General features: G+C 44.9%; 56 non-coding genes and 7 pseudogenes across 56 annotated transcripts; all 63 read left to right on the top strand.

Annotated features, from left to right (window-relative positions):
• Window positions 1-177: 177 nt before the first annotated feature.
• On the top strand, window positions 178-301 carry LOC148557530 (5S ribosomal RNA; annotated as a pseudogene).
• Window positions 302-512: 211 nt separating this feature from the next.
• LOC148557531 (5S ribosomal RNA) lies at window positions 513-631 on the top strand. The gene has a single exon (XR_015890306.1). It is a non-coding gene; the product is annotated as a 5S ribosomal RNA (ribosomal RNA).
• Window positions 632-826: 195 nt separating this feature from the next.
• Window positions 827-945, top strand: LOC148557532 (5S ribosomal RNA). The gene has a single exon (XR_015889202.1). It is a non-coding gene; the product is annotated as a 5S ribosomal RNA (ribosomal RNA).
• A 197-nt stretch (window positions 946-1,142) lies between these two features.
• On the top strand, window positions 1,143-1,261 carry LOC148557533 (5S ribosomal RNA). The gene has a single exon (XR_015890746.1). It is a non-coding gene; the product is annotated as a 5S ribosomal RNA (ribosomal RNA).
• A 197-nt stretch (window positions 1,262-1,458) lies between these two features.
• Window positions 1,459-1,577, top strand: LOC148557534 (5S ribosomal RNA). The gene has a single exon (XR_015889314.1). It is a non-coding gene; the product is annotated as a 5S ribosomal RNA (ribosomal RNA).
• Window positions 1,578-1,809: 232 nt separating this feature from the next.
• Window positions 1,810-1,933, top strand: LOC148557535 (5S ribosomal RNA; annotated as a pseudogene).
• A 217-nt stretch (window positions 1,934-2,150) lies between these two features.
• LOC148557536 (5S ribosomal RNA) lies at window positions 2,151-2,269 on the top strand. The gene has a single exon (XR_015889451.1). It is a non-coding gene; the product is annotated as a 5S ribosomal RNA (ribosomal RNA).
• Window positions 2,270-2,462: 193 nt separating this feature from the next.
• On the top strand, window positions 2,463-2,581 carry LOC148557537 (5S ribosomal RNA). Its single transcript, XR_015891071.1, has one exon. It is a non-coding gene; the product is annotated as a 5S ribosomal RNA (ribosomal RNA).
• A 193-nt stretch (window positions 2,582-2,774) lies between these two features.
• Window positions 2,775-2,893, top strand: LOC148557538 (5S ribosomal RNA). Its single transcript, XR_015890256.1, has one exon. It is a non-coding gene; the product is annotated as a 5S ribosomal RNA (ribosomal RNA).
• A 196-nt stretch (window positions 2,894-3,089) lies between these two features.
• LOC148557539 (5S ribosomal RNA) lies at window positions 3,090-3,208 on the top strand. Its single transcript, XR_015889156.1, has one exon. It is a non-coding gene; the product is annotated as a 5S ribosomal RNA (ribosomal RNA).
• Window positions 3,209-3,413: 205 nt separating this feature from the next.
• LOC148557540 (5S ribosomal RNA) lies at window positions 3,414-3,537 on the top strand (annotated as a pseudogene).
• A 211-nt stretch (window positions 3,538-3,748) lies between these two features.
• Window positions 3,749-3,867, top strand: LOC148557541 (5S ribosomal RNA). The gene has a single exon (XR_015890317.1). It is a non-coding gene; the product is annotated as a 5S ribosomal RNA (ribosomal RNA).
• A 203-nt stretch (window positions 3,868-4,070) lies between these two features.
• Window positions 4,071-4,194, top strand: LOC148557542 (5S ribosomal RNA; annotated as a pseudogene).
• Window positions 4,195-4,393: 199 nt separating this feature from the next.
• LOC148557543 (5S ribosomal RNA) lies at window positions 4,394-4,512 on the top strand. Its single transcript, XR_015889675.1, has one exon. It is a non-coding gene; the product is annotated as a 5S ribosomal RNA (ribosomal RNA).
• Window positions 4,513-4,705: 193 nt separating this feature from the next.
• Window positions 4,706-4,824, top strand: LOC148557544 (5S ribosomal RNA). Its single transcript, XR_015889315.1, has one exon. It is a non-coding gene; the product is annotated as a 5S ribosomal RNA (ribosomal RNA).
• Window positions 4,825-5,046: 222 nt separating this feature from the next.
• Window positions 5,047-5,165, top strand: LOC148557545 (5S ribosomal RNA). Its single transcript, XR_015891081.1, has one exon. It is a non-coding gene; the product is annotated as a 5S ribosomal RNA (ribosomal RNA).
• Window positions 5,166-5,373: 208 nt separating this feature from the next.
• Window positions 5,374-5,492, top strand: LOC148557546 (5S ribosomal RNA). Its single transcript, XR_015890328.1, has one exon. It is a non-coding gene; the product is annotated as a 5S ribosomal RNA (ribosomal RNA).
• Window positions 5,493-5,684: 192 nt separating this feature from the next.
• Window positions 5,685-5,803, top strand: LOC148557547 (5S ribosomal RNA). The gene has a single exon (XR_015888972.1). It is a non-coding gene; the product is annotated as a 5S ribosomal RNA (ribosomal RNA).
• Window positions 5,804-5,996: 193 nt separating this feature from the next.
• Window positions 5,997-6,115, top strand: LOC148557548 (5S ribosomal RNA). Its single transcript, XR_015890340.1, has one exon. It is a non-coding gene; the product is annotated as a 5S ribosomal RNA (ribosomal RNA).
• Window positions 6,116-6,309: 194 nt separating this feature from the next.
• On the top strand, window positions 6,310-6,428 carry LOC148557549 (5S ribosomal RNA). The gene has a single exon (XR_015891072.1). It is a non-coding gene; the product is annotated as a 5S ribosomal RNA (ribosomal RNA).
• Window positions 6,429-6,622: 194 nt separating this feature from the next.
• LOC148557550 (5S ribosomal RNA) lies at window positions 6,623-6,741 on the top strand. Its single transcript, XR_015890257.1, has one exon. It is a non-coding gene; the product is annotated as a 5S ribosomal RNA (ribosomal RNA).
• A 197-nt stretch (window positions 6,742-6,938) lies between these two features.
• LOC148557551 (5S ribosomal RNA) lies at window positions 6,939-7,057 on the top strand. Its single transcript, XR_015889157.1, has one exon. It is a non-coding gene; the product is annotated as a 5S ribosomal RNA (ribosomal RNA).
• Window positions 7,058-7,269: 212 nt separating this feature from the next.
• LOC148557552 (5S ribosomal RNA) lies at window positions 7,270-7,393 on the top strand (annotated as a pseudogene).
• Window positions 7,394-7,607: 214 nt separating this feature from the next.
• On the top strand, window positions 7,608-7,726 carry LOC148557553 (5S ribosomal RNA). Its single transcript, XR_015890351.1, has one exon. It is a non-coding gene; the product is annotated as a 5S ribosomal RNA (ribosomal RNA).
• A 195-nt stretch (window positions 7,727-7,921) lies between these two features.
• LOC148557554 (5S ribosomal RNA) lies at window positions 7,922-8,040 on the top strand. The gene has a single exon (XR_015889203.1). It is a non-coding gene; the product is annotated as a 5S ribosomal RNA (ribosomal RNA).
• A 193-nt stretch (window positions 8,041-8,233) lies between these two features.
• On the top strand, window positions 8,234-8,352 carry LOC148557555 (5S ribosomal RNA). The gene has a single exon (XR_015889676.1). It is a non-coding gene; the product is annotated as a 5S ribosomal RNA (ribosomal RNA).
• A 195-nt stretch (window positions 8,353-8,547) lies between these two features.
• On the top strand, window positions 8,548-8,666 carry LOC148557556 (5S ribosomal RNA). Its single transcript, XR_015889316.1, has one exon. It is a non-coding gene; the product is annotated as a 5S ribosomal RNA (ribosomal RNA).
• Window positions 8,667-8,885: 219 nt separating this feature from the next.
• Window positions 8,886-9,004, top strand: LOC148557557 (5S ribosomal RNA). The gene has a single exon (XR_015891082.1). It is a non-coding gene; the product is annotated as a 5S ribosomal RNA (ribosomal RNA).
• A 233-nt stretch (window positions 9,005-9,237) lies between these two features.
• On the top strand, window positions 9,238-9,356 carry LOC148557558 (5S ribosomal RNA). The gene has a single exon (XR_015890362.1). It is a non-coding gene; the product is annotated as a 5S ribosomal RNA (ribosomal RNA).
• Window positions 9,357-9,550: 194 nt separating this feature from the next.
• On the top strand, window positions 9,551-9,669 carry LOC148557559 (5S ribosomal RNA). The gene has a single exon (XR_015891073.1). It is a non-coding gene; the product is annotated as a 5S ribosomal RNA (ribosomal RNA).
• A 195-nt stretch (window positions 9,670-9,864) lies between these two features.
• LOC148557560 (5S ribosomal RNA) lies at window positions 9,865-9,983 on the top strand. Its single transcript, XR_015888974.1, has one exon. It is a non-coding gene; the product is annotated as a 5S ribosomal RNA (ribosomal RNA).
• A 193-nt stretch (window positions 9,984-10,176) lies between these two features.
• LOC148557561 (5S ribosomal RNA) lies at window positions 10,177-10,295 on the top strand. Its single transcript, XR_015889158.1, has one exon. It is a non-coding gene; the product is annotated as a 5S ribosomal RNA (ribosomal RNA).
• Window positions 10,296-10,546: 251 nt separating this feature from the next.
• On the top strand, window positions 10,547-10,670 carry LOC148557562 (5S ribosomal RNA; annotated as a pseudogene).
• A 218-nt stretch (window positions 10,671-10,888) lies between these two features.
• Window positions 10,889-11,007, top strand: LOC148557563 (5S ribosomal RNA). Its single transcript, XR_015890373.1, has one exon. It is a non-coding gene; the product is annotated as a 5S ribosomal RNA (ribosomal RNA).
• Window positions 11,008-11,207: 200 nt separating this feature from the next.
• On the top strand, window positions 11,208-11,326 carry LOC148557564 (5S ribosomal RNA). The gene has a single exon (XR_015889159.1). It is a non-coding gene; the product is annotated as a 5S ribosomal RNA (ribosomal RNA).
• A 227-nt stretch (window positions 11,327-11,553) lies between these two features.
• Window positions 11,554-11,677, top strand: LOC148557565 (5S ribosomal RNA; annotated as a pseudogene).
• A 210-nt stretch (window positions 11,678-11,887) lies between these two features.
• LOC148557566 (5S ribosomal RNA) lies at window positions 11,888-12,006 on the top strand. The gene has a single exon (XR_015890384.1). It is a non-coding gene; the product is annotated as a 5S ribosomal RNA (ribosomal RNA).
• Window positions 12,007-12,201: 195 nt separating this feature from the next.
• On the top strand, window positions 12,202-12,320 carry LOC148557567 (5S ribosomal RNA). Its single transcript, XR_015889459.1, has one exon. It is a non-coding gene; the product is annotated as a 5S ribosomal RNA (ribosomal RNA).
• Window positions 12,321-12,507: 187 nt separating this feature from the next.
• Window positions 12,508-12,626, top strand: LOC148557568 (5S ribosomal RNA). The gene has a single exon (XR_015890556.1). It is a non-coding gene; the product is annotated as a 5S ribosomal RNA (ribosomal RNA).
• A 194-nt stretch (window positions 12,627-12,820) lies between these two features.
• LOC148557569 (5S ribosomal RNA) lies at window positions 12,821-12,939 on the top strand. The gene has a single exon (XR_015888975.1). It is a non-coding gene; the product is annotated as a 5S ribosomal RNA (ribosomal RNA).
• A 192-nt stretch (window positions 12,940-13,131) lies between these two features.
• LOC148557570 (5S ribosomal RNA) lies at window positions 13,132-13,250 on the top strand. Its single transcript, XR_015890396.1, has one exon. It is a non-coding gene; the product is annotated as a 5S ribosomal RNA (ribosomal RNA).
• A 197-nt stretch (window positions 13,251-13,447) lies between these two features.
• On the top strand, window positions 13,448-13,566 carry LOC148557571 (5S ribosomal RNA). The gene has a single exon (XR_015889204.1). It is a non-coding gene; the product is annotated as a 5S ribosomal RNA (ribosomal RNA).
• A 195-nt stretch (window positions 13,567-13,761) lies between these two features.
• LOC148557572 (5S ribosomal RNA) lies at window positions 13,762-13,880 on the top strand. Its single transcript, XR_015889317.1, has one exon. It is a non-coding gene; the product is annotated as a 5S ribosomal RNA (ribosomal RNA).
• A 226-nt stretch (window positions 13,881-14,106) lies between these two features.
• On the top strand, window positions 14,107-14,225 carry LOC148557573 (5S ribosomal RNA). Its single transcript, XR_015891486.1, has one exon. It is a non-coding gene; the product is annotated as a 5S ribosomal RNA (ribosomal RNA).
• Window positions 14,226-14,329: 104 nt separating this feature from the next.
• Window positions 14,330-14,448, top strand: LOC148557574 (5S ribosomal RNA). Its single transcript, XR_015890407.1, has one exon. It is a non-coding gene; the product is annotated as a 5S ribosomal RNA (ribosomal RNA).
• Window positions 14,449-14,643: 195 nt separating this feature from the next.
• Window positions 14,644-14,762, top strand: LOC148557575 (5S ribosomal RNA). The gene has a single exon (XR_015891074.1). It is a non-coding gene; the product is annotated as a 5S ribosomal RNA (ribosomal RNA).
• A 193-nt stretch (window positions 14,763-14,955) lies between these two features.
• On the top strand, window positions 14,956-15,074 carry LOC148557576 (5S ribosomal RNA). The gene has a single exon (XR_015888976.1). It is a non-coding gene; the product is annotated as a 5S ribosomal RNA (ribosomal RNA).
• A 195-nt stretch (window positions 15,075-15,269) lies between these two features.
• Window positions 15,270-15,388, top strand: LOC148557577 (5S ribosomal RNA). Its single transcript, XR_015891107.1, has one exon. It is a non-coding gene; the product is annotated as a 5S ribosomal RNA (ribosomal RNA).
• Window positions 15,389-15,610: 222 nt separating this feature from the next.
• Window positions 15,611-15,729, top strand: LOC148557578 (5S ribosomal RNA). Its single transcript, XR_015888584.1, has one exon. It is a non-coding gene; the product is annotated as a 5S ribosomal RNA (ribosomal RNA).
• A 195-nt stretch (window positions 15,730-15,924) lies between these two features.
• On the top strand, window positions 15,925-16,043 carry LOC148557579 (5S ribosomal RNA). Its single transcript, XR_015890418.1, has one exon. It is a non-coding gene; the product is annotated as a 5S ribosomal RNA (ribosomal RNA).
• A 195-nt stretch (window positions 16,044-16,238) lies between these two features.
• LOC148557580 (5S ribosomal RNA) lies at window positions 16,239-16,357 on the top strand. The gene has a single exon (XR_015891109.1). It is a non-coding gene; the product is annotated as a 5S ribosomal RNA (ribosomal RNA).
• A 209-nt stretch (window positions 16,358-16,566) lies between these two features.
• LOC148557581 (5S ribosomal RNA) lies at window positions 16,567-16,685 on the top strand. Its single transcript, XR_015890429.1, has one exon. It is a non-coding gene; the product is annotated as a 5S ribosomal RNA (ribosomal RNA).
• A 197-nt stretch (window positions 16,686-16,882) lies between these two features.
• LOC148557582 (5S ribosomal RNA) lies at window positions 16,883-17,001 on the top strand. Its single transcript, XR_015891076.1, has one exon. It is a non-coding gene; the product is annotated as a 5S ribosomal RNA (ribosomal RNA).
• Window positions 17,002-17,194: 193 nt separating this feature from the next.
• On the top strand, window positions 17,195-17,313 carry LOC148557583 (5S ribosomal RNA). The gene has a single exon (XR_015888977.1). It is a non-coding gene; the product is annotated as a 5S ribosomal RNA (ribosomal RNA).
• Window positions 17,314-17,509: 196 nt separating this feature from the next.
• Window positions 17,510-17,628, top strand: LOC148557584 (5S ribosomal RNA). Its single transcript, XR_015891110.1, has one exon. It is a non-coding gene; the product is annotated as a 5S ribosomal RNA (ribosomal RNA).
• A 240-nt stretch (window positions 17,629-17,868) lies between these two features.
• On the top strand, window positions 17,869-17,987 carry LOC148557585 (5S ribosomal RNA). The gene has a single exon (XR_015890440.1). It is a non-coding gene; the product is annotated as a 5S ribosomal RNA (ribosomal RNA).
• Window positions 17,988-18,183: 196 nt separating this feature from the next.
• LOC148557586 (5S ribosomal RNA) lies at window positions 18,184-18,302 on the top strand. Its single transcript, XR_015890452.1, has one exon. It is a non-coding gene; the product is annotated as a 5S ribosomal RNA (ribosomal RNA).
• Window positions 18,303-18,498: 196 nt separating this feature from the next.
• Window positions 18,499-18,617, top strand: LOC148557587 (5S ribosomal RNA). Its single transcript, XR_015891136.1, has one exon. It is a non-coding gene; the product is annotated as a 5S ribosomal RNA (ribosomal RNA).
• A 206-nt stretch (window positions 18,618-18,823) lies between these two features.
• Window positions 18,824-18,942, top strand: LOC148557588 (5S ribosomal RNA). The gene has a single exon (XR_015890463.1). It is a non-coding gene; the product is annotated as a 5S ribosomal RNA (ribosomal RNA).
• A 197-nt stretch (window positions 18,943-19,139) lies between these two features.
• LOC148557589 (5S ribosomal RNA) lies at window positions 19,140-19,258 on the top strand. Its single transcript, XR_015888586.1, has one exon. It is a non-coding gene; the product is annotated as a 5S ribosomal RNA (ribosomal RNA).
• Window positions 19,259-19,455: 197 nt separating this feature from the next.
• LOC148557590 (5S ribosomal RNA) lies at window positions 19,456-19,574 on the top strand. Its single transcript, XR_015890309.1, has one exon. It is a non-coding gene; the product is annotated as a 5S ribosomal RNA (ribosomal RNA).
• Window positions 19,575-19,795: 221 nt separating this feature from the next.
• LOC148557591 (5S ribosomal RNA) lies at window positions 19,796-19,914 on the top strand. The gene has a single exon (XR_015891083.1). It is a non-coding gene; the product is annotated as a 5S ribosomal RNA (ribosomal RNA).
• A 207-nt stretch (window positions 19,915-20,121) lies between these two features.
• On the top strand, window positions 20,122-20,240 carry LOC148557592 (5S ribosomal RNA). Its single transcript, XR_015889531.1, has one exon. It is a non-coding gene; the product is annotated as a 5S ribosomal RNA (ribosomal RNA).
• Window positions 20,241-20,244: the final 4 nt, after the last annotated feature.

Here is a 20,244-nt window from a genome sequence, read left to right on the forward strand (position 1 = left end):
TTTTTTACGTCGTGCTTACCCTCGTTCTTTAAACGGCGTTATCTTGCACAGTTTAGTTAAAGCGAGTCTCAATGACCTGATTTTAGGCAAGCTCCCACGGGCCCCGCAGGGATTTGCAACTCGACTTACCCTACGTCGCGAGACATGCATATGATAATTATGTGCGCATATTTTAATAGGTGCGATCATACCAGCACTAATTCACCGGATCCCATCAGAACTCCGCAGTTAAGCGTGCTTGGGCGAGAGTAGTACTAGGATGGGTGACCTCCCTTCCTGGGAAGTCCTCGTGTTGCACCTCTTTTTTTTTTTTTTTTTTTTTTTTTTTTTTTTTTTTTTTTACGTCGTGCTTACCCTCGTTCTTTAAACGGCGCTATCTTGAATAGTTTAGCTAAAGCGAGTCTCAATGACCTCATTTTAGGCAAGCTCGCACGGGCCCCGCAGGGATTCGCAGCTCGACTTACCCTACGTCGCAAGACATGCATATGATAATTATGTGCGCATATTATAATAGGTGCGATCATACCAGCACTAATGCACCGGATCCCATCAGAACTCCGCAGTTAAGCGTGCTTGGGCGAGAGTAGTACTAGGATGGGTGACCTCCTGGGAAGTCCTCGTGTTGCACCTCTTTTTTTTTTTTTTTTTTTTTTTTACGTCGTGCTTACCCTCGTTCTTTAAACGGCGCTATCTTGCACAGTTTAGTTAAAGCGAGTCTCAATGACCTAATTTTAGGCAAGCTCCCACGGGCCCCGCAGGGATTTGCAACTCGACTTACCCTACGTCGCGAGACATGCATATGATAATTATGTGCGCATATTTTAATAGGTGCGATCATACCAGCACTAATTCACCGGATCCCATCAGAACTCCGCAGTTAAGCGTGCTTGGGCGAGAGTAGTACTAGGATGGGTGACCTCCTGGGAAGTCCTCGTGTTGCACCTTTTTTTTTTTTTTTTTTTTTTTTTTTTACGTCGTGCTTACCCTCGTTCTTTAAACGGCGCTATCTTGAATAGTTTAGCTAAAGCGAGTCTCAATGACCTCATTTTAGGCAAGCTCGCACGGGCCCTGCAGGGATTTGCAGCTCGACTTACCCTACGTCGCGAGACATGCATATGATAATTATGTGCGCATATTTTAATAGGTGCGATCATACCAGCACTAATGCACCGGATCCCATCAGAACTCCGCAGTTAAGCGTGCTTGAACGAGAGTAGTACTAGGATGGGTGACCTCCTGGGAAGTCCTCGTGTTGCACCTTTTTTTTTTTTTTTTTTTTTTTTTTTTACGTCGTGCTTACCCTCGTTCTTTAAACGGCGCTATCTTGAATAGTTTAGCTAAAGCGAGTCTCTATGACCTCATTTTAGGCAAGCTCGCACGGGCCCCGCAGGGATTCGCAGCTCGACTTACCCTACGTCGCAAGACATGCATATGATAATTATGTGCGCATATTATAATAGGTGCGATCATACCAGCACTAATGCACCGGATCCCATCAGAACTCCGCAGTTAAGCGTGCTTGGGCGAGAGTAGTACTAGTATGGGTGACCTCCTGGGAAGTCCTCGTGTTGCACCTCTTTTTTTTTTTTTTTTTTTTTTTTTTTTTTTTTTTTTTTTTTTTTTTTTTTTTTTTTTTTTACGTCGTGCTTACCCTCGTTCTTTAAATGGCGCTATCTTGCACAGTTTAGTTAAAGCGAGTCTCAATGACCTGATTTTAGGCAAGCTCCCACGGGCCCCGCAGGGATTTGCAACTCGACTTACCCTACGTCGCGAGACATGCATATGATAATTATGTGCGCATATTTTAATAGGTGCGATCATACCAGCACTAATTCACCGGATCCCATCAGAACTCCGCAGTTAAGCGTGCTTGGGCGAGAGTAGTACTAGGATGGGTGACCTCCCTTCCTGGGAAGTCCTCGTGTTGCACCTCTTTTTTTTTTTTTTTTTTTTTTTTTTTTTTTTTTTTTTTTTTTTTTACGTCGTGCTTACCCTCGTTCTTTAAACGGCGCTATCTTGAATAGTTTAGCTAAAGCGAGTCTCAATGACCTCATTTTAGGCAAGCTCGCACGGGCCCCGCAGGGATTCGCAGCTCGACTTACCCTACGTCGCAAGACATGCATATGATAATTATGTGCGCATATTATAATAGGTGCGATCATACCAGCACTAATGCACTGGATCCCATCAGAACTCCGCAGTTAAGCGTGCTTGGGCGAGAGTAGTACTAGGATGGGTGACCTCCTGGGAAGTCCTCGTGTTGCACCTCTTTTTTTTTTTTTTTTTTTTTTACGTCTTGCTTACCCTCGTTCTTTAAACGGCGCTATCTTGCACAGTTTAGTTAAAGCGAGTCTCAATGACCTGATTTTAGGCAAGCTCCCACGGGCCCCGCAGGGATTTGCAACTCGACTTACCCTACGTCGCGAGACATGCATATGATAATTATGTGCGCATATTATAATAGGTGCGATCATACCAGCACTAATGCAACGGATCCCATCAGAACTCCGCGGTTAAGCGTGCTTGGGCGAGAGTAGTACTAGGATGGGTGACCTCCTGGGAAGTCCTCGTGTTGCACCTATTTTTTTTTTTTTTTTTTACGTCGTGCTTACCCTCGTTCTTTAAACGGCGCTATCTTGCACAGTTTAGTTAAAGCGAGTCTCAATGACCTGATTTTAGGCAAGCTCGCACGGGCCCCGCAGGGATTTGCAACTCGACTTACCCTACGTCGCGAGACATGCATATATATGATAATTATGTGCGCATATTTTAATAGGTGCGATCATACCAGCACTAATTCACCGGATCCCATCAGAACTCCGCAGTTAAGCGTGCTTGGGCGAGAGTAGTACTAGGATGGGTGACCTCCTGGGAAGTCATCGTGTTGCACCTCTTTTTTTTTTTTTTTTTTTTTTTTTACGTCGTGCTTGCCCTCGTTCTTTAAACGGCGCTATCTTGAATAGTTTAGCTAAAGCGAGTCTCAATTACATGATTTTAGGCAAGCTCGCACGGTCCCCGCAGGGACTCGCAGCTCGACTTACCCTACGTCGCAAGACATGCATATGATAATTATGTGCGCATATTATAAAAGGTGCGATCATACCAGCACTAATGCGCCGGATCCCATCAGAACTCCGCAGTTAAGCGTGCTTGGGCGAGAGTAGTACTAGGATGGGTGACCTCCTGGGAAGTCCTCGTGTTGCACCTCTTTTTTTTTTTTTTTTTTTTTTTTTTTTTTTTTTACGTCGTGCTTACCCTCGTTCTTTAAACGGCGTTATCTTGCACAGTTTAGTTAAAGCGAGTCTCAATGACCTGATTTTAGGCAAGCTCCCACGGGCCCCGCAGGGATTTGCAACTCGACTTACCCTACGTCGCGAGACATGCATATGATAATTATGTGCGCATATTTTAATAGGTGCGATCATACCAGCACTAATTCACCGGATCCCATCAGAACTCCGCAGTTAAGCGTGCTTGGGCGAGAGTAGTACTAGGATGGGTGACCTCCCTTCCTGGGAAGTCCTCGTGTTGCACCTCTTTCTTTTTTTTTTTTTTTTTTTTTTTTTTTTTTTTTTTTACGTCGTGCTTACCCTCGTTCTTTAAACGGCGCTATCTTGAATAGTTTAGCTAAAGCGAGTCTCAATGACCTCATTTTAGGCAAGCTCGCACGGGCCCCGCAGGGATTCGCAGCTCGACTTACCCTACGTCGCAAGACATGCATATGATAATTATGTGCGCATATTATAATAGGTGCGATCATACCAGCACTAATGCACCGGATCCCATCAGAACTCCGCAGTTAAGCGTGCTTGGGCGAGAGTAGTACTAGGATGGGTGACCTCCTGGGAAGTCCTCGTGTTGCACCTCTTTTTTTTTTTTTTTTTTTTTTTTTTTTTTTTACGTCGTGCTTACCCTCGTTCTTTAAACGGCGTTATCTTGCACAGTTTAGTTAAAGCGAGTCTCAATGACCTGATTTTAGGCAAGCTCCCACGGGCCCCGCAGGGATTTGCAACTCGACTTACCCTACGTCGCGAGACATGCATATGATAATTATGTGCGCATATTTTAATAGGTGCGATCATACCAGCACTAATTCACCGGATCCCATCAGAACTCCGCAGTTAAGCGTGCTTGGGCGAGAGTAGTACTAGGATGGGTGACCTCCCTTCCTGGGAAGTCCTCGTGTTGCACCTCTTTCTTTTTTTTTTTTTTTTTTTTTTTTACGTCGTTCTTACCCTCGTTCTTTAAACGGCGCTATCTTGAATAGTTTAGCTAAAGCGAGTCTCAATGACCTCATTTTAGGCAAGCTCGCACGGGCCCTGCAGGGATTTGCAGCTCGACTTACCCTACGTCGCGAGACATGCATATGATAATTATGTGCGCATATTTTAATAGGTGCGATCATACCAGCACTAATGCACCGGATCCCATCAGAACTCCGCAGTTAAGCGTGCTTGGACGAGAGTAGTACTAGGATGGGTGACCTCCTGGGAAGTCCTCGTGTTGCACTTTTTTTTTTTTTTTTTTTTTTTTTACGTCGTGCTTACCCTCGTTCTTTAAACGGCGCTATCTTGAATAGTTTAGCTAAAGCGAGTCTCTATGACCTCATTTTAGGCAAGCTCGCACGGGCCCCGCAGGGATTCGCAGCTCGACTTACCCTACGTCGCAAGACATGCATATGATAATTATGTGCGCATATTATAATAGGTGCGATCATACCAGCACTAATGCACCGGATCCCATCAGAACTCCGCAGTTAAGCGTGCTTGGGCGAGAGTAGTACTAGTATGGGTGACCTCCTGGGAAGTCCTCGTGTTGCACCTCTTTTTTTTTTTTTTTTTTTTTTTTTTTTTTTTTTTTTTTTTTTTTTTTTTTACGTCGTGCTTACCCTCGTTCTTTAAACGGCGCTATCTTGCACAGTTTAGTTAAAGCGAGTCTCAATGACCTGATTTTAGGCAAGCTCCCACGGGCCCCGCAGGGATTTGGAACTCGACTTACCCTACGTCGCGAGACATGCATATGATAATTATGTGCGCATATTTTAATAGGTGCGATCATACCAGCACTAATTCACCGGATCCCATCAGAACTCCGCAGTTAAGCGTGCTTGGGCGAGAGTAGTACTAGGATGCGTGACCTCCTGGGAAGTCCTCGTGTTGCACCTCTTTTTTTTTTTTTTTTTTTTTTTTTTTTTTTTTTTTTACGTCGTGCTTACCCTCGTTCTTTAAACGGCGCTATCTTGAATAGTTTAGCTAAAGCGAGTCTCAATGACCTCATTTTAGGCAAGCTCGCACGGGCCCCGCAGGGATTCGCAGCTCGACTTACCCTACGTCGCAAGACATGCATATGATAATTATGTGCGCATATTATAATAGGTGCGATCATACCAGCACTAATGCACCGGATCCCATCAGAACTCCGCAGTTAAGCGTGCTTGGGCGAGAGTAGTACTAGGATGGGTGACCTCCTGGGAAGTCCTCGTGTTGCACCTCTTTTTTTTTTTTTTTTTTTTTACGTCTTGCTTACCCTCGTTCTTTAAACGGCGCTATCTTGCACAGTTTAGTTAAAGCGAGTCTCAATGACCTGATTTTAGGCAAGCTCCCACGGGCCCCGCAGGGATTTGCAACTCGACTTACCCTACGTCGCGAGACATGCATATGATAATTATGTGCGCATATTTTAATAGGTGCGATCATACCAGCACTAATTCACCGGATCCCATCAGAACTCCGCAGTTAAGCGTGCTTGGGCGAGAGTAGTACTAGGATGGGTGACCTCCTGGGAAGTCCTCGTGTTGCACCTCTTTTTTTTTTTTTTTTTTTTTTACGTCTTGCTTACCCTCGTTCTTTAAACGGCGCTATCTTGCACAGTTTAGTTAAAGCGAGTCTCAATGACCTGATTTTAGGCAAGCTCGCACGGGCCCCGCAGGGATTTGCAACTCGACTTACCCTACGTCGCGAGACATGCATATGATAATTATGTGCGCATATTTTAATAGGTGCGATCATACCAGCACTAATGCACCGGATCCCATCAGAACTCCGCAGTTAAGCGTGCTTGGGCGAGAGTAGTACTAGGATGGGTGACCTCCTGGGAAGTCCTCGTGTTGCACCTCTTTTTTTTTTTTTTTTTTTTTTTACGTCGTGCTTACCCTCGTTCCTTAAACGGCGCTATCTTGCACAGTTTAGTTAAAGCGAGTCTCAATGACCTGATTTTAGGCAAGCTCCCACGGGCCCCGCAGGGATTTGCAACTCGACTTACCCTACGTCGCGAGACATGCATATGATAATTATGTGCGCATATTTTAATAGGTGCGATCATACCAGCACTAATGCAACGGATCCCATCAGAACTCCGCGGTTAAGCGTGCTTGGGCGAGAGTAGTACTAGGATGGGTGACCTCCTGGGAAGTCCTCGTGTTGCACCTATTTTTTTTTTTTTTTTTTTACGTCGTGCTTACCCTCGTTCTTTAAACGGCGCTATCTTGCACAGTTTAGTTAAAGCGAGTCTCAATGACCTGATTTTAGGCAAGCTCGCACGGGCCCCGCAGGGATTTGCAACTCGACTTACCCTACGTCGCGAGACATGCATATATATGATAATTATGTGCGCATATTTTAATAGGTGCGATCATACCAGCACTAATTCACCGGATCCCATCAGAACTCCGCAGTTAAGCGTGCTTGGGCGAGAGTAGTACTAGGATGGGTGACCTCCTGGGAAGTCATCGTGTTGCACCTCTTTTTTTTTTTTTTTTTTTTTTTTTTACGTCGTGCTTGCCCTCGTTCTTTAAACGGCGCTATCTTGAATAGTTTAGCTAAAGCGAGTCTCAATTACATGATTTTAGGCAAGCTCGCACGGTCCCCGCAGGGACTCGCAGCTCGACTTACCCTACGTCGCAAGACATGCATATGATAATTATGTGCGCATATTATAAAAGGTGCGATCATACCAGCACTAATGCGCCGGATCCCATCAGAACTCCGCAGTTAAGCGTGCTTGGGCGAGAGTAGTACTAGGATGGGTGACCTCCTGGGAAGTCCTCGTGTTGCACCTCTTTTTTTTTTTTTTTTTTTTTTTTTTTTTTTTTTTTTTTTTACGTCGTGCTTACCCTCGTTCTTTAAACGGCGTTATCTTGCACAGTTTAGTTAAAGCGAGTCTCAATGACCTGATTTTAGGCAAGCTCCCACGGGCCCCGCAGGGATTTGCAACTCGACTTACCCTACGTCGCGAGACATGCATATGATAATTATGTGCGCATATTTTAATAGGTGCGATCATACCAGCACTAATTCACCGGATCCCATCAGAACTCCGCAGTTAAGCGTGCTTGGGCGAGAGTAGTACTAGGATGGGTGACCTCCCTTCCTGGGAAGTCCTCGTGTTGCACCTCTTTCTTTTTTTTTTTTTTTTTTTTTTTTTTTTTTTTTTTTTTTACGTCGTGCTTACCCTCGTTCTTTAAACGGCGCTATCTTGAATAGTTTAGCTAAAGCGAGTCTCAATGACCTCATTTTAGGCAAGCTCGCACGGGCCCCGCAGGGATTCGCAGCTCGACTTACCCTACGTCGCAAGACATGCATATGATAATTATGTGCGCATATTATAATAGGTGCGATCATACCAGCACTAATGCACCGGATCCCATCAGAACTCCGCAGTTAAGCGTGCTTGGGCGAGAGTAGTACTAGGATGGGTGACCTCCTGGGAAGTCCTCGTGTTGCACCTCTTTTTTTTTTTTTTTTTTTTTTTTACGTCGTGCTTACCCTCGTTCTTTAAACGGCGCTATCTTGCACAGTTTAGTTAAAGCGAGTCTCAATGACCTAATTTTAGGCAAGCTCCCACGGGCCCCGCAGGGATTTGCAACTCGACTTACCCTACGTCGCGAGACATGCATATGATAATTATGTGCGCATATTTTAATAGGTGCGATCATACCAGCACTAATTCACCGGATCCCATCAGAACTCCGCAGTTAAGCGTGCTTGGGCGAGAGTAGTACTAGGATGGGTGACCTCCTGGGAAGTCCTCGTGTTGCACCTTTTTTTTTTTTTTTTTTTTTTTTACGTCGTGCTTACCCTCGTTCTTTAAACGGCGCTATCTTGAATAGTTTAGCTAAAGCGAGTCTCAATGACCTCATTTTAGGCAAGCTCGCACGGGCCCTGCAGGGATTTGCAGCTCGACTTACCCTACGTCGCGAGACATGCATATGATAATTATGTGCGAATATTTTAATAGGTGCGATCATACCAGCACTAATGCACCGGATCCCATCAGAACTCCGCAGTTAAGCGTGCTTGGACGAGAGTAGTACTAGGATGGGTGACCTCCTGGGAAGTCCTCGTGTTGCACTTTTTTTTTTTTTTTTTTTTTTTTTTTACGTCGTGCTTACCCTCGTTCTTTAAACGGCGCTATCTTGAATAGTTTAGCTAAAGCGAGTCTCTATGACCTCATTTTAGGCAAGCTCGCACGGGCCCCGCAGGGATTCGCAGCTCGACTTACCCTACGTCGCAAGACATGCATATGATAATTATGTGCGCATATTATAATAGGTGCGATCATACCAGCACTAATGCACCGGATCCCATCAGAACTCCGCAGTTAAGCGTGCTTGGGCGAGAGTAGTACTAGTATGGGTGACCTCCTGGGAAGTCCTCGTGTTGCACCTCTTTTTTTTTTTTTTTTTTTTTTTTTTTTTTTTTTTTTTTTTTTTTTTTACGTCGTGCTTACCCTCGTTCTTTAAACGGCGCTATCTTGCACAGTTTAGTTAAAGCGAGTCTCAATGACCTGATTTTAGGCAAGCTCCCACGGGCCCCGCAGGGATTTGCAACTCGACTTACCCTACGTCGCGAGACATGCATATGATAATTATGTGCGCATATTTTAATAGGTGCGATCATACCAGCACTAATTCACCGGATCCCATCAGAACTCCGCAGTTAAGCGTGCTTGGGCGAGAGTAGTACTAGGATGCGTGACCTCCTGGGAAGTCCTCGTGTTGCACCTCTTTTTTTTTTTTTTTTTTTTTTTTTTTTTTTTTTTTTTTTTTTTTTTTTTTTTTTTTTTTTTACGTCGTGCTTACCCTCGTTCTTTAAACGGCGCTATCTTGAATAGTTTAGCTAAAGCGAGTCTCAATGACCTCATTTTAGGCAAGCTCGCACGGGCCCCGCAGGGATTCGCAGCTCGACTTACCCTACGTCGCAAGACATGCATATGATAATTATGTGCGCATATTATAATAGGTGCGATCATACCAGCACTAATGCACCGGATCCCATCAGAACTCCGCAGTTAAGCGTGCTTGGGCGAGAGTAGTACTAGGATGGGTGACCTCCTGGGAAGTCCTCGTGTTGCACCTCTTTTTTTTTTTTTTTTTTTTTTTACGTCTTGCTTACCCTCGTTCTTTAAACGGCGCTATCTTGCACAGTTTAGTTAAAGCGAGTCTCAATGACCTGATTTTAGGCAAGCTCCCACGGGCCCCGCAGGGATTTGCAACTCGACTTACCCTACGTCGCGAGACATTCATATGATAATTATGTGCGCATATTATAATAGGTGCGATCATACCAGCACTAATGCAACGGATCCCATCAGAACTCCGCGGTTAAGCGTGCTTGGGCGAGAGTAGTACTAGGATGGGTGACCTCCTGGGAAGTCCTCGTGTTGCACCTATTTTTTTTTTTTTTTTTTTTACGTCGTGCTTACCCTCGTTCTTTAAACGGCGCTATCTTGCACAGTTTAGTTAAAGCGAGTCTCAATGACCTGATTTTAGGCAAGCTCGCACGGGCCCCGCAGGGATTTGCAACTCGACTTACCCTACGTCGCGAGACATGCATATATATGATAATAATGTGCGCATATTTTAATAGGTGCGATCATACCAGCACTAATTCACCGGATCCCATCAGAACTCCGCAGTTAAGCGTGCTTGGGCGAGAGTAGTACTAGGATGGGTGACCTCCTGGGAAGTCCTCGTGTTGCACCTCTTTTTTTTTTTTTTTTTTTTTTACGTCGTGCTTGCCCTCGTTCTTTAAACGGCGCTATCTTGAATAGTTTAGCTAAAGCGAGTCTCAATTACATGATTTTAGGCAAGCTCGCACGGTCCCCGCAGGGACTCGCAGCTCGACTTACCCTACGTCGCAAGACATGCATATGATAATTATGTGCGCATATTATAAAAGGTGCGATCATACCAGCACTAATGCGCCGGATCCCATCAGAACTCCGCAGTTAAGCGTGCTTGGGCGAGAGTAGTACTAGGATGGGTGACCTCCTGGGAAGTCCTCGTGTTGCACCTCTTTTTTTTTTTTTTTTTTTTTTTTTTTTTTTTTTTTTTTTTTTTTTTTTTTTTTTTTTTTTTTTTTTTTTTTTTTTTTTTACGTCGTGCTTACCCTCGTTCTTTAAACGGCGTTATCTTGCACAGTTTAGTTAAAGCGAGTCTCAATGACCTGATTTTAGGCAAGCTCCCACGGGCCCCGCAGGGATTTGCAACTCGACTTACCCTACGTCGCGAGACATGCATATGATAATTATGTGCGCATATTTTAATAGGTGCGATCATACCAGCACTAATTCACCGGATCCCATCAGAACTCCGCAGTTAAGCGTGCTTGGGCGAGAGTAGTACTAGGATGGGTGACCTCCCTTCCTGGGAAGTCCTCGTGTTGCACCTCTTTCTTTTTTTTTTTTTTTTTTTTTTTTTTTTTTTTTTTTTTTTTTTACGTCGTGCTTACCCTCGTTCTTTAAACGGCGCTATCTTGAATAGTTTAGCTAAAGCGAGTCTCAATGACCTCATTTTAGGCAAGCTCGCACGGGCCCCGCAGGGATTCGCAGCTCGACTTACCCTACGTCGCAAGACATGCATATGATAATTATGTGCGCATATTATAATAGGTGCGATCATACCAGCACTAATGCACCGGATCCCATCAGAACTCCGCAGTTAAGCGTGCTTGGGCGAGAGTAGTACTAGGATGGGTGACCTCCTGGGAAGTCCTCGTGTTGCACCTCTTTTTTTTTTTTTTTTTTTTTTTTTTTTTACGTCGTGCTTGCCCTCGTTCTTTAAACGGCGCTATCTTGAATAGTTTAGCTAAAGCGAGTCTCAATTACATGATTTTAGGCAAGCTCGCACGGTCCCCGCAGGGACTCGCAGCTCGACTTACCCTACGTCGCAAGACATGCATATGATAATTATGTGCGCATATTATAAAAGGTGCGATCATACCAGCACTAATGCGCCGGATCCCATCAGAACTCCGCAGTTAAGCGTGCTTGGGCGAGAGTAGTACTAGGATGGGTGACCTCCTGGGAAGTCCTCGTGTTGCACCTCTTTTTTTTTTTTTTTTTTTTTTTTTTTTTTTTTTTTTTTTTTTTTTTTTTTTTTTTACGTCGTGCTTACCCTCGTTCTTTAAACGGCGTTATCTTGCACAGTTTAGTTAAAGCGAGTCTCAATGACCTGATTTTAGGCAAGCTCCCACGGGCCCCGCAGGGATTTGCAACTCGACTTACCCTACGTCGCGAGACATGCATATGATAATTATGTGCGCATATTTTAATAGGTGCGATCATACCAGCACTAATTCACCGGATCCCATCAGAACTCCGCAGTTAAGCGTGCTTGGGCGAGAGTAGTACTAGGATGGGTGACCTCCCTTCCTGGGAAGTCCTCGTGTTGCACCTCTTTCTTTTTTTTTTTTTTTTTTTTTTTTTTTTTTTTTTTACGTCGTGCTTACCCTCGTTCTTTAAACGGCGCTATCTTGAATAGTTTAGCTAAAGCGAGTCTCAATGACCTCATTTTAGGCAAGCTCGCACGGGCCCCGCAGGGATTCGCAGCTCGACTTACCCTACGTCGCAAGACATGCATATGATAATTATGTGCGCATATTATAATAGGTGCGATCATACCAGCACTAATGCACCGGATCCCATCAGAACTCCGCAGTTAAGCGTGCTTGGGCGAGAGTAGTACTAGGATGGGTGACCTCCTGGGAAGTCCTCGTGTTGCACCTCTTTTTTTTTTTTTTTTTTTTTTTTACGTCTTGCTTACCCTCGTTCTTTAAACGGCGCTATCTTGGACAGTTTAGTTAAAGCGAGTCTCAATGACCTGATTTTAGGCAAGCTCCCACGGGCCCCGCAGGGATTTGCAACTCGACTTACCCTACGTCGCGAGACATGCATATGATAATTATGTGCGCATATTTTAATAGGTGCGATCATACCAGCACTAATTCACCGGATCCCATTAGAACTCCGCAGTTAAGCGTGCTTGGGCGAGAGTAGTACTAGGATGGGTGACCTCCTGGGAAGTCCTCGTGTTGCACCTCTTTTTTTTTTTTTTTTACGTCGTGCTTGCCCTCGTTCTTTAAACGGCGCTATCTTGAATAGTTTAGCTAAAGCGAGTCTCAATTACATGATTTTAGGCAAGCTCGCACGGTCCCCGCAGGGACTCGCAGCTCGACTTACCCTACGTCGCAAGACATGCATATGATAATTATGTGCGCATATTATAAAAGGTGCGATCATACCAGCACTAATGCGCCGGATCCCATCAGAACTCCACAGTTAAGCGTGCTTGGGCGAGAGTAGTACTAGGATGGGTGACCTCCTGGGAAGTCCTCGTGTTGCACCTCTTTTTTTTTTTTTTTTTTTTTTTACGTCGTGCTTACCCTCGTTCTTTAAACGACGCTATCTTGCACAGTTTAGTTAAAGCGAGTCTCAATGACCTGATTTTAGGCAAGCTCCCACGGGCCCCGCAGGGATTTGCAACTCGACTTACCCTACGTCGCGAGACATGCATATGATAATTATGTGCGCATATTTTAATAGGTGCGATCATACCAGCACTAATTCACCGGATCCCATCAGAACTCCGCAGTTAAGCGTGCTTGGGCGAGAGTAGTACTAGGATGGGTGACCTCCTGGGAAGTCCTCGTGTTGCACCTCTTTTTTTTTTTTTTTTTTTTTACGTCTTGCTTACCCTCGTTCTTTAAACGGCGCTATCTTGCACAGTTTAGTTAAAGCGAGTCTCAATGACCTGATTTTAGGCAAGCTCGCACGGGCCCCGCAGGGATTTGCAACTCGACTTACCCTACGTCGCGAGACATGCATATGATAATTATGTGCGCATATTTTAATAGGTGCGATCATACCAGCACTAATGCACCGGATCCCATCAGAACTCCGCAGTTAAGCGTGCTTGGGCGAGAGTAGTACTAGGATGGGTGACCTCCTGGGAAGTCCTCGTGTTGCACCTCTTTTTTTTTTTTTTTTTTTTTTACGTCGTGCTTACCCTCGTTCTTTAAACGGCGCTATCTTGCACAGTTTAGTTAAAGCGAGTCTCAATGACCTGATTTTAGGCAAGCTCGCACGGGCCCCGCAGGGATTTGCAACTCGACTTACCCTACGTCGCGAGACATGCATATATATGATAATTATGTGCGCATATTTTAATAGGTGCGATCATACCAGCACTAATTCACCGGATCCCATCAGAACTCCGCAGTTAAGCGTGCTTGGGCGAGAGTAGTACTAGGATGGGTGACCTCCTGGGAAGTCCTCGTGTTGCACCTTTTTTTTTTTTTTTTTTTTTTTTTTACGTCGTGCTTACCCTCGTTCTTTAAACGGCGCTATCTTGAATAGTTTAGCTAAAGCGAGTCTCTATGACCTCATTTTAGGCAAGCTCGCACGGGCCCCGCAGGGATTCCCAGCTCGACTTACCCTACGTCGCAAGACATGCATATGATAATTATGTGCGCATATTATAATAGGTGCGATCATACCAGCACTAATGCACCGGATCCCATCAGAACTCCGCAGTTAAGCGTGCTTGGGCGAGAGTAGTACTAGTATGGGTGACCTCCTGGGAAGTCCTCGTGTTGCACCTCTCTTTTTTTTTTTTTTTTTTTTTTTTTTTTTTTTTTTTTTTTTTTTTTTTTTTTTACGTCGTGCTTACCCTCGTTCTTTAAACGGCGCTATCTTGCACAGTTTAGTTAAAGCGAGTCTGAATGACCTGATTTTAGGCAAGCTCCCACGGGCCCCGCAGGGATTTGCAACTCGACTTACCCTACGTCGCGAGACATGCATATGATAATTATGTGCGCATATTTTAATAGGTGCGATCATACCAGCACTAATTCACCGGATCCCATCAGAACTCCGCAGTTAAGCGTGTTTGGGCGAGAGTAGTACTAGGATGCGTGACCTCCTGGGAAGTCCTCGTGTTGCACCTCTTTTTTTTTTTTTTTTTTTTTACGTCGTGCTTACCCTCGTTCTTTAAAAGACTTACCCTACGTCGCAAGACATGCATATGATAATTATGTGCGCATATTATAATAGGTGCGATCATACCAGCACTAATGCACCGGATCCCATCAGAACTCCGCAGTTAAGCGTGCTTGGGCGAGAGTAGTACTAGGATGGGTGACCTCCTGGGAAGTCCTCGTGTTGCACCTCTTTTTTTTTTTTTTTTTTTTTTTTACGTCTTGCTTACCCTCGTTCTTTAAACGGCGCTATCTTGCACAGTTTAGTTAAAGCGAGTCTCAATGACCTGATTTTAGGCAAGCTCCCACGGGCCCCGCAGGGATTTGCAACTCGACTTACCCTACGTCGCGAGACATGCATATGATAATTATGTGCGCATATTATAATAGGTGCGATCATACCAGCACTAATGCAACGGATCCCATCAGAACTCCGCGGTTAAGCGTGCTTGGGCGAGAGTAGTACTAGGATGGGTGACCTCCTGGGAAGTCCTCGTGTTGCACCTATTTTTTTTTTTTTTTTTTACGTCGTGCTTACCCTCGTTCTTTAAACGGCGCTATCTTGCACAGTTTAGTTAAAGCGAGTCTCAATGACCTGATTTTAGGCAAGCTCGCACGGGCCCCGCAGGGATTTGCAACTCGACTTACCCTACGTCGCGAGACATGCATATATATGATAATTATGTGCGCATATTTTAATAGGTGCGATCATACCAGCACTAATTCACCGGATCCCATCAGAACTCCGCAGTTAAGCGTGCTTGGGCGAGAGTAGTACTAGGATGGGTGACCTCCTGGGAAGTCCTCGTGTTGCACCTCTTTTTTTTTTTTTTTTTTTTTTTTACGTCGTGCTTGCCCTCGTTCTTTAAACGGCGCTATCTTGAATAGTTTAGCTAAAGCGAGTCTCAATTACATGATTTTAGGCAAGCTCGCACGGTCCCCGCAGGGACTCGCAGCTCGACTTACCCTACGTCGCAAGACATGCATATGATAATTATGTGCGCATATTATAAAAGGTGCGATCATACCAGCACTAATGCGCCGGATCCCATCAGAACTCCGCAGTTAAGCGTGCTTGGGCGAGAGTAGTACTAGGATGCGTGACCTCCTGGGAAGTCCTCGTGTTGCACCTCTTTTTTTTTTTTTTTTTTTTTTTTTTTTTTTTTTTTTTTTTTTTTTTTTTTACGTCGTGCTTACCCTCGTTCTTTAAACGGCGCTATCTTGAATAGTTTAGCTAAAGCGAGTCTCAATGACCTCATTTTAGGCAAGCTCGCACGGGCCCCGCAGGGATTCGCAGCTCGACTTACCCTACGTCGCAAGACATGCATATGATAATTATGTGCGCATATTATAATAGGTGCGATCATACCAGCACTAATGCACCGGATCCCATCAGAACTCCGCAGTTAAGCGTGCTTGGGCGAGAGTAGTACTAGGATGGGTGACCTCCTGGGAAGTCCTCGTGTTGCACCTTTTTTTTTTTTTTTTTTTTTTTTTTACGTCTTGCTTACCCTCGTTCTTTAAACGGCGCTATCTTGCACAGTTTAGTTAAAGCGAGTCTCAATGACCTGATTTTAGGCAAGCTCCCACGGGCCCCGCAGGGATTTGCAACTCGACTTACCCTACGTCGCGAGACATGCATATGATAATTATGTGCGCATATTATAATAGGTGCGATCATACCAGCACTAATGCACCGGATCCCATCAGAACTCCGCAGTTAAGCGTGCTTGGGCGAGAGTAGTACTAGGATGGGTGACCTCCTGGGAAGTCCTCGTGTTGCACCTCTTTTTTTTTTTTTTTTTTTTTTTTACGTCGTGCTTGCCCTCGTTCTTTAAACGGCGCTATCTTGAATAGTTTAGCTAAAGCGAGTCTCAATTACATGATTTTAGGCAAGCTCGCACGGTCCCCGCAGGGACTCGCAGCTCGACTTACCCTACGTCGCAAGACATGCATATGATAATTATGTGCGCATATTATAAAAGGTGCGATCATACCAGCACTAATGCGCCGGATCCCATCAGAACTCCGCAGTTAAGCGTGCTTGGGCGAGAGTAGTACTAGGATGCGTGACCTCCTGGGAAGTCCTCGTGTTGCACCTCTTTTTTTTTTTTTTTTTTTTTTTTTTTTTTTTTTTTTTACGTCGTGCTTACCCTCGTTCTTTAAACGGCGCTATCTTGAATAGTTTAGCTAAAGCGAGTCTCAATGACCTCATTTTAGGCAAGCTCGCACGGGCCCCGCAGGGATTCGCAGCTCGACTTACCCTACGTCGCAAGACATGCATATGATAATTATGTGCGCATATTATAATAGGTGCGATCATACCAGCACTAATGCACCGGATCCCATCAGAACTCCGCAGTTAAGCGTGCTTGGGCGAGAGTAGTACTAGGATGGGTGACCTCCTGGGAAGTCCTCGTGTTGCACCTCTTTTTTTTTTTTTTTTTTTTTTTTTTACGTCTTGCTTACCCTCGTTCTTTAAACGGCGCTATCTTGCACAGTTTAGTTAAAGCGAGTCTCAATGACCTGATTTTAGGCAAGCTCCCACGGGCCCCGCAGGGATTTGCAACTCGACTTACCCTACGTCGCGAGACATGCATATGATAATTATGTGCGCATATTATAATAGGTGCGATCATACCAGCACTAATGCAACGGATCCCATCAGAACTCCGCGGTTAAGCGTGCTTGGGCGAGAGTAGTACTAGGATGGGTGACCTCCTGGGAAGTCCTCGTGTTGCACCTATTTTTTTTTTTTTTTTTTACGTCGTGCTTACCCTCGTTCTTTAAACGGCGCTATCTTGCACAGTTTAGTTAAAGCGAGTCTCAATGACCTGATTTTAGGCAAGCTCGCACGGGCCCCGCAGGGATTTGCAACTCGACTTACCCTACGTCGCGAGACATGCATATATATGACAATTATGTGCGCATATTTTAATAGGTGCGATCATACCAGCACTAATTCACCGGATCCCATCAGAACTCCGCAGTTAAGCGTGCTTGGGCGAGAGTAGTACTAGGATGGGTGACCTCCTGGGAAGTCCTCGTGTTGCACCTCTTTTTTTTTTTTTTTTTTTTTTTTTACGTCGTGCTTGCCCTCGTTCTTTAAACGGCGCTATCTTGAATAGTTTAGCTAAAGCGAGTCTCAATTACATGATTTTAGGCAAGCTCGCACGGTCCCCGCAGGGACTCGCAGCTCGACTTACCCTACGTCGCAAGACATGCATATGATAATTATGTGCGCATATTATAAAAGGTGCGATCATACCAGCACTAATGCGCCGGATCCCATCAGAACTCCGCAGTTAAGCGTGCTTGGGCGAGAGTAGTACTAGGATGCGTGACCTCCTGGGAAGTCCTCGTGTTGCACCTCTTTTTTTTTTTTTTTTTTTTTTTTTTTTTTTTTTTTTTTTTTTTTTTTTTTTTTTTTTTTTTTTTTTTTACGTCGTGCTTACCCTCGTTCTTTAAACGGCGCTATCTTGAATAGTTTAGCTAAAGCGAGTCTCAATGACCTCATTTTAGGCAAGCTCGCACGGGCCCCGCAGGGATTCGCAGCTCGACTTACCCTACGTCGCAAGACATGCATATGATAATTATGTGCGCATATTATAATAGGTGCGATCATACCAGCACTAATGCACCGGATCCCATCAGAACTCCGCAGTTAAGCGTGCTTGGGCGAGAGTAGTACTAGGATGGGTGACCTCCTGGGAAGTCCTCGTGTTGCACCTCTTTTTTTTTTTTTTTTTTTTTTTTTACGTCTTGCTTACCCTCGTTCTTTAAACGGCGCTATCTTGCACAGTTTAGTTAAAGCGAGTCTCAATGACCTGATTTTAGGCAAGCTCCCACGGGCCCCGCAGGGATTTGCAACTCGACTTACCCTACGTCGCGAGACATGCATATGATAATTATGTGCGCATATTATAATAGGTGCGATCATACCAGCACTAATGCACCGGATCCCATCAGAACTCCGCAGTTAAGCGTGCTTGGGCGAGAGTAGTACTAGGATGGGTGACCTCCTGGGAAGTCCTCGTGTTGCACCTCTTTTTTTTTTTTTTTTTTTTTTTTTACGTCGTGCTTGCCCTCGTTCTTTAAACGGCGCTATCTTGAATAGTTTAGCTAAAGCGAGTCTCAATTACATGATTTTAGGCAAGCTCGCACGGTCCCCGCAGGGACTCGCAGCTCGACTTACCCTACGTCGCAAGACATGCATATGATAATTATGTGCGCATATTATAAAAGGTGCGATCATACCAGCACTAATGCGCCGGATCCCATCAGAACTCCGCAGTTAAGCGTGCTTGGGCGAGAGTAGTACTAGGATGCGTGACCTCCTGGGAAGTCCTCGTGTTGCACCTTTTTTTTTTTTTTTTTTTTTTTTTTTTTTTTTTTTTACGTCGTGCTTACCCTCGTTCTTTAAACGGCGCTATCTTGAATAGTTTAGCTAAAGCGAGTCTCAATGACCTCATTTTAGGCAAGCTCGCACGGGCCCCGCAGGGATTCGCAGCTCGACTTACCCTACGTCGCAAGACATGCATATGATAATTATGTGCGCATATTATAATAGGTGCGATCATACCAGCACTAATGCACCGGATCCCATCAGAACTCCGCAGTTAAGCGTGCTTGGGCGAGAGTAGTACTAGGATGGGTGACCTCCTGGGAAGTCCTCGTGTTGCACCTCTTTTTTTTTTTTTTTTTTTTTTTTTTACGTCTTGCTTACCCTCGTTCTTTAAACGGCGCTATCTTGCACAGTTTAGTTAAAGCGAGTCTCAATGACCTGATTTTAGGCAAGCTCCCACGGGCCCCGCAGGGATTTGCAACTCGACTTACCCTACGTCGCGAGACATGCATATGATAATTATGTGCGCATATTATAATAGGTGCGATCATACCAGCACTAATGCACCGGATCCCATCAGAACTCCGCAGTTAAGCGTGCTTGGGCGAGAGTAGTACTAGGATGGGTGACCTCCTGGGAAGTCCTCGTGTTGCACCTTTTTTTTTTTTTTTTTTTTTTTTTTTTACGTCGTGCTTACCCTCGTTCTTTAAACGGCGCTATCTTGAATAGTTTAGCTAAAGCGAGTCTCTATGACCTCATTTTAGGCAAGCTCGCACGGGCCCCGCAGGGATTCGCAGCTCGACTTACCCTACGTCGCAAGACATGCATATGATAATTATGTGCGCATATTATAATAGGTGCGATCATACCAGCACTAATGCACCGGATCCCATCAGAACTCTGCAGTTAAGCGTGCTTGGGCGAGAGTAGTACTAGTATGGGTGACCTCCTGGGAAGTCCTCGTGTTGCACCTTTTTTTTTTTTTTTTTTTTTTTTTTTTTTTTTTTTTTTTTTTTTTTTTTTTACGTCGTGCTTACCCTCGTTCTTTAAACGGCGCTATCTTGCACAGTTTAGTTAAAGCGAGTCTCAATGACCTGATTTTAGGCAAGCTCCCACGGGCCCCGCAGGGATTTGCAACTCGACTTACCCTACGTCGCGAGACATGCATATGATAATTATGTGCGCATATTTTAATAGGTGCGATCATACCAGCACTAATTCACCGGATCCCATCAGAACTCCGCAGTTAAGCGTGCTTGGGCGAGAGTAGTACTAGGATGCGTGACCTCCTGGGAAGTCCTCGTGTTGCACCTCTTTTTTTTTTTTTTTTTTTTTTTTTTTTTTTTTTTTACGTCGTGCTTACCCTCGTTCTTTAAACGGCGCTATCTTGAATAGTTTAGCTAAAGCGAGTCTCAATGACCTCATTTTAGGCAAGCTCGCACGGGCCCCGCAGGGATTCGCAGCTCGACTTACCCTACGTCGCAAGACATGCATATGATAATTATGTGCGCATATTATAATAGGTGCGATCATACCAGCACCAATGCACCGGATCCCATCAGAACTCCGCAGTTAAGCGTGCTTGGGCGAGAGTAGTACTAGGATGGGTGACCTCCTGGGAAGTCCTCGTGTTGCACCTCTTTT

The sequence above is a fragment of the Arachis ipaensis genome, chromosome B6, assembly GCF_059453495.1.
Source record: "Arachis ipaensis isolate K30076 ecotype BB chromosome B6, ASM5945349v1, whole genome shotgun sequence".
NCBI classification, from domain to species: Eukaryota; Viridiplantae; Streptophyta; class Magnoliopsida; order Fabales; family Fabaceae; genus Arachis; species Arachis ipaensis.